The sequence below is a fragment of the Uloborus diversus genome, chromosome 6, assembly GCF_026930045.1.
Source record: "Uloborus diversus isolate 005 chromosome 6, Udiv.v.3.1, whole genome shotgun sequence".
NCBI lineage: Eukaryota > Metazoa > Arthropoda > Arachnida > Araneae > Uloboridae > Uloborus > Uloborus diversus.
In genome coordinates, this window is record NC_072736.1 from 113,940,944 (window position 1) to 113,949,318 (window position 8,375).

Below are 8,375 nucleotides of genomic sequence, written 5' to 3' on the forward strand. Positions count from 1 at the left end.
TTGCCTCCCGTTTATCTGTCAGGATCGTTCCTGCATTGACCGATTTCCTGGGCACAGTGCCTGCCGTAAAGTTACGGTCCAAGTTTACGCTCACTTTAAAAAAAAATGTTGTGTTCATCGAGGTTGTGGCACGCAATAAAACTTTTTTTCCTAAAGCAGAGTTATGACTAAAATAGACGAAATTGTTACTTTAATTTTGGAAGACAACAATTCTCAAAGAAAATGCGTAATGCTGAGCAGCGTTGCATCCTCGTAGGCTACGGCTGAGCAAAAATATGTGACATACTTTTGGTGCTGCCATCTAGAGGGAAAAAATAAAATGTTTTCACAAAACAAATAATATCACTGATCTCATTTGGATCAGCGATATATAAATTTTTATTTTTACCCATTCCGAGAACAGCTGAGGTTTGAGACTCCATAGGGCTTGAGGGGGCCCGAGCTCCCTCAAAAATATTTTTGAGGGGGCACAGCCCCCCAATAATTTAAGAAAATTATTAGCTATTTAATGCTTTCTAAACTCAAATTCGTCTTAGTATTTTTTATTTTCCTTGTTTGAAGATAGTTACCTTGTAAAATACATTCCGTAATGCGTTAAAACAAATAATTATTACGGTAAAAAGCAGGTTAGCTGAAAACGAGTGGTGTGGATAGTGACAGTGTTATGGTGCTGCGAGCACATCGAATTTGTCCCAGTGTGCGAACCTGCGGATAAAGTCTGTCTGATCAACAACGGGACAGAAGCGATTGAACAACTTGGCTGTTCTTCATAACCACCGAGATATTTTGGACCATTGAATATTCGACCAGTCGTCGACTTCAAATTCAGTAATCTAGCCAGGCGATCGACATTTGCACCTTTTTAAAGACAGCCCTAATATTGGTGTTTAGAGCAATTTTAAAAATATCTGTAAAATAGAGAATTAACTACATACAGAATGTTAAATTTAAAATTTCAAAATATTAGTACTATTTTATTACCGTATTACTATAGTACTGCATTAGTTATTTTCAAATACTTAAATATTTTTTTGGGTATAAGACCGTATAAAAACCGGCTATTCACATACTATATTAACTTTATTAACTAATAGGTATTAAACAAATTAACTTGGAATATAATTTTTATTTAATGAACTCTGTGCCTTATTCAAAGCAAGTTTAAATTAGCTATTTCACTTATTAATCAAAGTGCAACAGCAATATTTTATGATTTATTTTTCAATGATAGTCCTACCAATATTTTTTGTGGGTAGGCGCCAATGGGATGCAAGTCAAGTGCCCTACTTTATATCAATGCCTAGCCACGGCACTGCACAACGACTTCCCCCAAAATAGAACTGTAAAAATGTCACTCACTGAAGACAAGTGACATGCTCTAATTGAACCACAAAATTTGTGTACCAATTCTTAGATTGACTTTGAAGACGCTATGCCAGATATTGTTTGTTTGTATAAATCAGAAAATATGTAAATTGGCATTTTCAAGGTTTAAAAATCTGAACTTTTATTTATTTATTTATTTATTTTTTTTTTTGGAAAAGGGAGGGGGGGGGGGGGCTCCGTGGATTACATACCCCTTGGATCACCGGTGACGTTTAGCCCCCCCCCCCTCCAATAATTTTTGCAAGTCGGCGCCCCTGATCGGAATTCAAGTTTTAAGGGGAGTCAGTACACCCTATACCGTCAATGTTAATTTGCACAGGTTCATGTACTTTTTTCTGAAAATCTATTAAAGATATAATTATGATTTTTTTTTCTGTACCTTAAGTAGACTCTTGTCTCTATACTGAAGTAAAATTTTACAGGAAAAAAGTTTTTTTTTTTTTTTTGCTTTTTTTTTTTTAATTCTAAATGTGTAAATCACTGTATTTTTTTCAGAAAATACCATTTTGCAACACAAAATCAGCTCTATAAAAAAAATTTCAAATATGAGAAAAAATTTATTTCAGAATATGCAATTAGATGTATGGAATAGGTAGTAAAAATTTCAAAGCCTAAAAAATGGCGACAAAACTTGGCGGTTAAAAGTCTTGGCGATATATCGCCAAGTGCTTGAGGAATTGTAACACCACTTGAGTTAGCATTGAAATTAACAATGATTCCCCCCCCCCCAAAAAACAGTGTAAAAGACCCCCTTAGGAACATCCGAATACACAACTAGACCCCACTAGGAGTCGTCTACGTACCAACTTTCAACTTTCTAGGGCATACCGTTTTTGAGTTATGCGAGATACATACGCACATACGTACATACACACATACACACATACGCACATACATACGTGCATACGGACGTCACGAGAAAACTCGTTGTAATTAACTCGGGGTTCGTCAAAATGGGTATTTCGGGTGTCTGTACGTTCCAAGGCATATATCCACGTGTGGTCGGGTCGAAAAAAAAAACTCAACATTCATTCGGGGGTGAGCAAAATGGAAATTAAGGCCGATTTTTGAGTAAAATTGTTTTCGCGAATACAATACTTCCTTTTTTGTAAAAGGAAGTAAAAATTTGAGAATCAAACGTCATTTTTTAATCAACGAGTTTGCCCAAGACAATATAATGATGAGACTGCTATAGCTATACATTTCGTACTTTAAGGCAGAATTAAAGGAAGGAAAAGAAATAAATAAAGACGCTTTCACGTTTAATTTTCAATCTCATTGTTTTTTTGTTGTTTTTTTTTTTTTGGGGGGGGGGGGGTAATATTTCAAAAAAAAAAAAAACGATCTGTTAAAAATAACAATAAGAGAGATATTATATTACAATATAGTCAAAAACAAAACTCACAGTGCAATAAAAGCGCATTATCATACTGCTTGTATGTCGACTTTTCATAATTATTTTCGCGTGTTTTTTGCAATCTCTATATTCCATGAATTTCAATTTTTTAATTTAAGAATTTAACATGGAAACTTACATTTTTTGAGTAATTTAAGTGTAAATTTAAATAAATAGCTTAAAATTTTACGTAATGATGATTTTTTTTTTTTTTTTTTTTCAAAGTCGAGCTTTTTTTTTTTCTTTTTTTTTTTTCATTTTCTGCGAAATTTTCTCATACTACTGTATATATTTCTTTATAGCATCAGAAAGTAGATTCCAACGAAAATCATACGCACCGATTTTTTAAAAAAAAATCAGATATTTTGACGTGAGATTTTTCGATTGAAAATTATGATGCTTTTTTAATATTAAATCAAAAAACGAAGGAAAATAAATATTTTAAATTAAAAAAAGCAGTGTATTTGAGACGTGTAAAGGTAACTTTTCACTAAGTTTCGTGAAAAAAAATCTTTTTTTTTTTTTTGGTGGGAGATAAAAATAAAAAACCAAAAAGTCGATTTTTTTTTTTTTTTTTAATTTGTCGCATCGATTTGGAGGTTTTGTAAAAAAAAAGAGCAAATACAAAAGTTGTTGGATCCAACAACTTTGTTATTTACTTTTTTTCGATACAACTCGTAGTTTTGCCGAAAATCGTGATAAACCGTTTTCCCCCCCTAAACCCCCCCCTCACTCCCCCCTTCCCGAACTCAGCTCGCCCGTAAGTTACTCTTTCTATTAATTTTATTATACTTTCTTACTTTTCCAATGGGTTTCATCCTGTTCTAATTTTTTCCAACTTTTTACCATTTTCTAAGGTATTGGCACTGGTCTATAATGGAAGAGTGGAATGAACTTCTTACAAAAGACGAAAGACAAAAGCAGTACTTGTCGCTGTTAGTGAAACAGTTCAGAAATAAATATCCGGACTCTAAAAGCATCTTATTATATTAAAAAGCAATATACTGCTGTGCTTTGGTTTTTTTATTTATGTTAATTGAAAGAGTTTTTTGAAATCTTATTAAATGTGTTCAATTTTAAATTGTGAGAAATGTTTAATAAATACTGTATTTTTTTACTGAAAATACGAAAATTTGTAATTTTTTCTAAAATTCAAAAGTTTTAACTGCGGTGTAGCGACCCCTAAAATTTGTCTTAAAAATCTCAAAAAAATACAGTAATTCTTTTTTATATATTAGATCAAAGCTAGGCGTGAATCGTTGAAATTTCAAAATTTTATTTTTTAACCTCACATAAGGACCACCCTAGTCTTATACTCATCTTCCGGACCAGCGCTTCTTAATTTCTTTGTTGAGTGGAACCCTTTTTAATATCCGCTTTTTTCGCGGAACCCATGACTTAACTTCAACCGTATAGTTAGAATGCAACATTCACCAGGCTTACTAGCAAAAAAAAACAAGAAAATTATTCCAAAAAAATACTTATTGCCATCAAAAAGTAACACTTTTGCTTTAAATTAAAAATCGTTTCAGTATAAAAATTTCGTATCCTTGTACTAAAAACTTTGATCATACATCGACAGTAATTGAGTTTTTAATCCACAATTCATGTTGATGTTTTCATTCTAATGTTGCTACTTATTGAGAAAATACTCAAAAAATGGTTCATTCAGAGCTTATTTTAACGATTTTTAGTGACAATTTTGAACCGAAAAAAAGATTGCGGAACCCGCGATCGATCTTTGTGGAGCCCATGTGGTTCTGCGAAATACAATTACTTAAAAAACGCTGTTCCAAACGAAAAAGTTCGAGATGCCTCAGCAGCAAACAAAAAGCCACCAGTGAGGATCGAACTCACGACCCCTGGTTTACAAGACCAGTGCTCTAACCACTGAGCTATGATGGCTCGATAGCGAGGGTTTATTTTATGTAAATAAATAAATTAGCAAGTTATTCCTCGATTTGTTATGTTTATTTGTTTTTAAGTATATGCTTTTAGTACTGTGTTAAGTACTAAAAGCATATACTTAAAGTTTTCATTTTGCAATTCAGTAATTATCAACCAATATTTATTCAAAACGTCAAAATGAGCATTTGTGTTGATTTAACTACTGAACTTCTATTAATACATTTCGTCACGATTTCAAAGCACACGTTCAGTGGCGTCATCTGTTGAAGGTATGCAAGTTCAATTGCGTAAGTACTTGAATTGTTATTGTTTCGTTCTTTCCCCTCTCTCTCTCTCTCTCTCTGTCCTTTCTCCCCTCAACGGAGGGGAGAGGGGAGAGGGGCGAAAACTCAGGAATTTTTATAAAATTTAAGGCAATATTTCTTCAAAATGCATCATTTATTTTCTGCAATTTGAAAAGCTTCTTTTTGGTTTGTAGCATTATTTTTCAATTTATGAAATTTGAATTTCTTATTGTTTTCAAACTTAAAAAGATTTCTTTCGAATGCTATGAAATGTTTTGGAGGTGGGAGAATTTCTCTCCCTCTTCTTTTTTGACAAGTTTCTGTGAAATTTTTCAGTATTAGTTTTCTAAATTCAAAATAAACTCCTAATGCACTCTCGATGTTCGACGAACTAATTTTGTGGGCAGAGTGGTGTTCCCATAGCGTATACTCCATATACGCCGACTCTCAAACATTTTTTAGACATATAGCATATACCCTCAAGCAGGGGCGGCATTTCAGCATTTCGTTTGGGGGGTCGAGTTTCTTGAACATGAAATTCCTCAGTAAGGTATAAAATAAATATTGGTAAACAGGAAGAAATAATAAAATGGTTTTAATGTTAAGAATAATTAGGTTTGTTAAGAACAATCAAAATTTTTGCGACCAAAGCTTTAAATTTATTTTGTAACAAGTTATCTCAAAAATATATCGGTACTAGTTTTTATTTTTTAGTAAAGTTTTAGTCTGCTATTCTTGGGGTCAGGAACAACAGAAAATTTTGTAACTATACTTAATCAATATTCAGTGTTTTGCCTCATTTCCAGTATAGCTAAAGATGAAGGTCTTGCTTGCCACATTGCGCTTCGAAAGTAATTCTCTAACCACCTGAGACACAAAAGTCATCTTTAAAATGACTGACCAGATTGAAACAGACAAAAAACAATGGAAGCAAGAAAGTTATGTTAAAAAACACACTTCCGCACTTCCTTCAGATTTCTCTCTTTAAAATAACCAAGAAAGCTTTTTAAATTGGGCTGGTGTTTGTTTTGCTTCATTAAAAAGTATAGTCGTAATTCACAAAACAATTCCTCTTCCCTCATGCTATAAATTTTTCTCATTGGTGCTGTGGCACAGAGAAGGTGGGGGGCGTGAACCCCCCCCCCCCTTCAAAGCCATTGGTTTTAACATAAACGCAAATTCTAATGCAGTAGTTTATGCATATGAAAGGGCTGTTTTGATCAAAAAAATCCCCTTCAGAAGGTATTTTTCATCAAAAACTCCCCTTCAGAAGGTAATTTTCATCAAAAACTCCCCTTCAGAAGGTAATTTTCATCAGAAAATCCCCTTCAGCAGGTATTTTTCACCAAATCCCCCCTCCAGAAGGTATTTTTGATCAAAAACCCCTTCCAGAAGGAATTTATGGCTGCGCTAGTGTATAAGTGTAATATTTTCTTTCTCGTTTTCTATAACCAACTTACATAATATTGAACTTAAGACCAAAGATAAATGTATCTCATCAAATCCTGCTTCAATTTCTTGAGAAACTGAATTGATTGTTTTATTCAAAATATTAATTTAATATTTTGACTGCAACTTCATGTGAGTTGTGTCACCTCTTCTGCATTGGCATTCAGTAAAAATTGTTATAGAAAGCTCTGTCACAAAGTTCCACACTTGGTTCAAGTATGCATTAGTGCGAAAATTACTAAGAGTTTCAATTGTCAATCGAATAATTGAGATTGAAATTTTTAAAGAGCCTCAAGATATATTTGTTGATATGAAGCTATTTTTGATGTGGGATGTTTTTCAAGAATAGCATATCTTTACAAAACGTTTCTATGAAAGCATATAATATATCAAGTTGCTAAAATGTGTTTCTAGTACAGGGAATTAAAACATTTACTAGCTAAACATTAAATTATAATATGAGTATTAAATTTATGTAAAATGACACGGAGTTTAAGTGTAAAAATGGCGCAGTCTTAACACAGTGCGGGCATCTCATACAAGATGCATCATCATAACATAGATTACACAATTTTGAAATATTTAATCCATATGAAGAGATTACTTTAGTTAAGGCAAACCATTATTCTCTATTAGTTTTTTATGTTCTAAAAATGCAGGCAAATGATTTTCTAAGTTATCTAAATTGAATTTATCCATTTTTTTATTATTCTCAGGGAAAAATTTGGGGGTGCAACCTCCCCCTCTTGACCCCCCTATTTGCCGCCCCTGCCCTCAAGCTTCAAAACTTTTCATATATTACGCATATGATCGCATACTCATATTGTGCGTAATGGATTACTGGGAGTATACCCTCAGATAGATAGATGGGAACATCACTGCTTATGGGGTCTTCTGGATGGACATGGCAGAGCCATAAGCAAACTTTTGACTTTTTTTTTTATATATTTATCGAGTTTATTGTTCATCTTTATGCTCATTTATACTTTCCGGTGATTGATTCATTAGTTATGGCAAGGTTTTTTAAAAAATGCCTTTCATTAGGATCTTATTGTAAGATATTTATAATGAATTTAAAATCTGAAAAGGTAATCTGAAATTTTTCGAACTTAAAACTTTTAGAAATACGGAGTAATCGCCACAGATGTTGCAGCCAGGTGTGCTCCATTTGATGTTCTGATTTGCCAGACTAAAAGTTCTACCAATCAGCGACGCTCCGATGGGAAGTCACTATGACCAGTCAACAAAATTTCTTCATTCGTTAAATTTTGTCTTACTATTCCACAAATTCGGAGCAAGGATATGCAAAATTTTAAGGGGGGAGGACTCAAAAAATTTCCCCATAGTTTAGCAGAATATTTTCCCCATGTAAACCGATTTCAGTAGATTAGAAATATTAAAACGTGATATTTTTAATAACTTATTCATTAATGGCTGGAAAATAAATTTTTATGCACTGTTGCAAAGAAAAAAGTACTAAAAGCAATGAAATTCTGATTTCTAAAGGGAGGAGGCTTGAGCCCCCCCCCCTTGCCCCCCTATATGGACGCCCTTGATCCGGAGTCATAATTGCAAAATTGCATTTTTTAGTTGTCTGAATGTCCCTTTTCATTAGGTGTACGCATATTTATATGCAGGGCCCGATTAGCCTCTGAAATTTGTGGAAGTTCGGCCTCATTTTGCCCCCCCCCCCCCGCACTTTTATGTTCGGGGAAATTTTTCTAAACATTCTATTCACATTGATACAAAGTTGACTAATGCTAAGTGGCCCAGCAGAATTCAGAGTTAAGTTTATTCCCCTTTACCCACAGATGGAAATTTTGTTTATTACACATGTTGCACTTGAATTTTCAGTAAACATGGGTTGTAACATTTTGAATCATATTTGGCACCTCACAAATGAAATGAAGTGTCATAAAAGTACATTGTTAACAGAATTGAATCAAATCTCA

General features: G+C 33.4%; 1 non-coding gene across 1 annotated transcript; it reads right to left on the minus strand.

The window, feature by feature from the left end:
* Nucleotides 1–4,614: 4,614 nt before the first annotated feature.
* Nucleotides 4,615–4,687, minus strand: Trnat-ugu (transfer RNA threonine (anticodon UGU)). Its single transcript has one exon. It is a non-coding gene; the product is annotated as a tRNA-Thr (tRNA).
* Between the last annotated feature and the right edge of the window lie 3,688 nt (nt 4,688–8,375).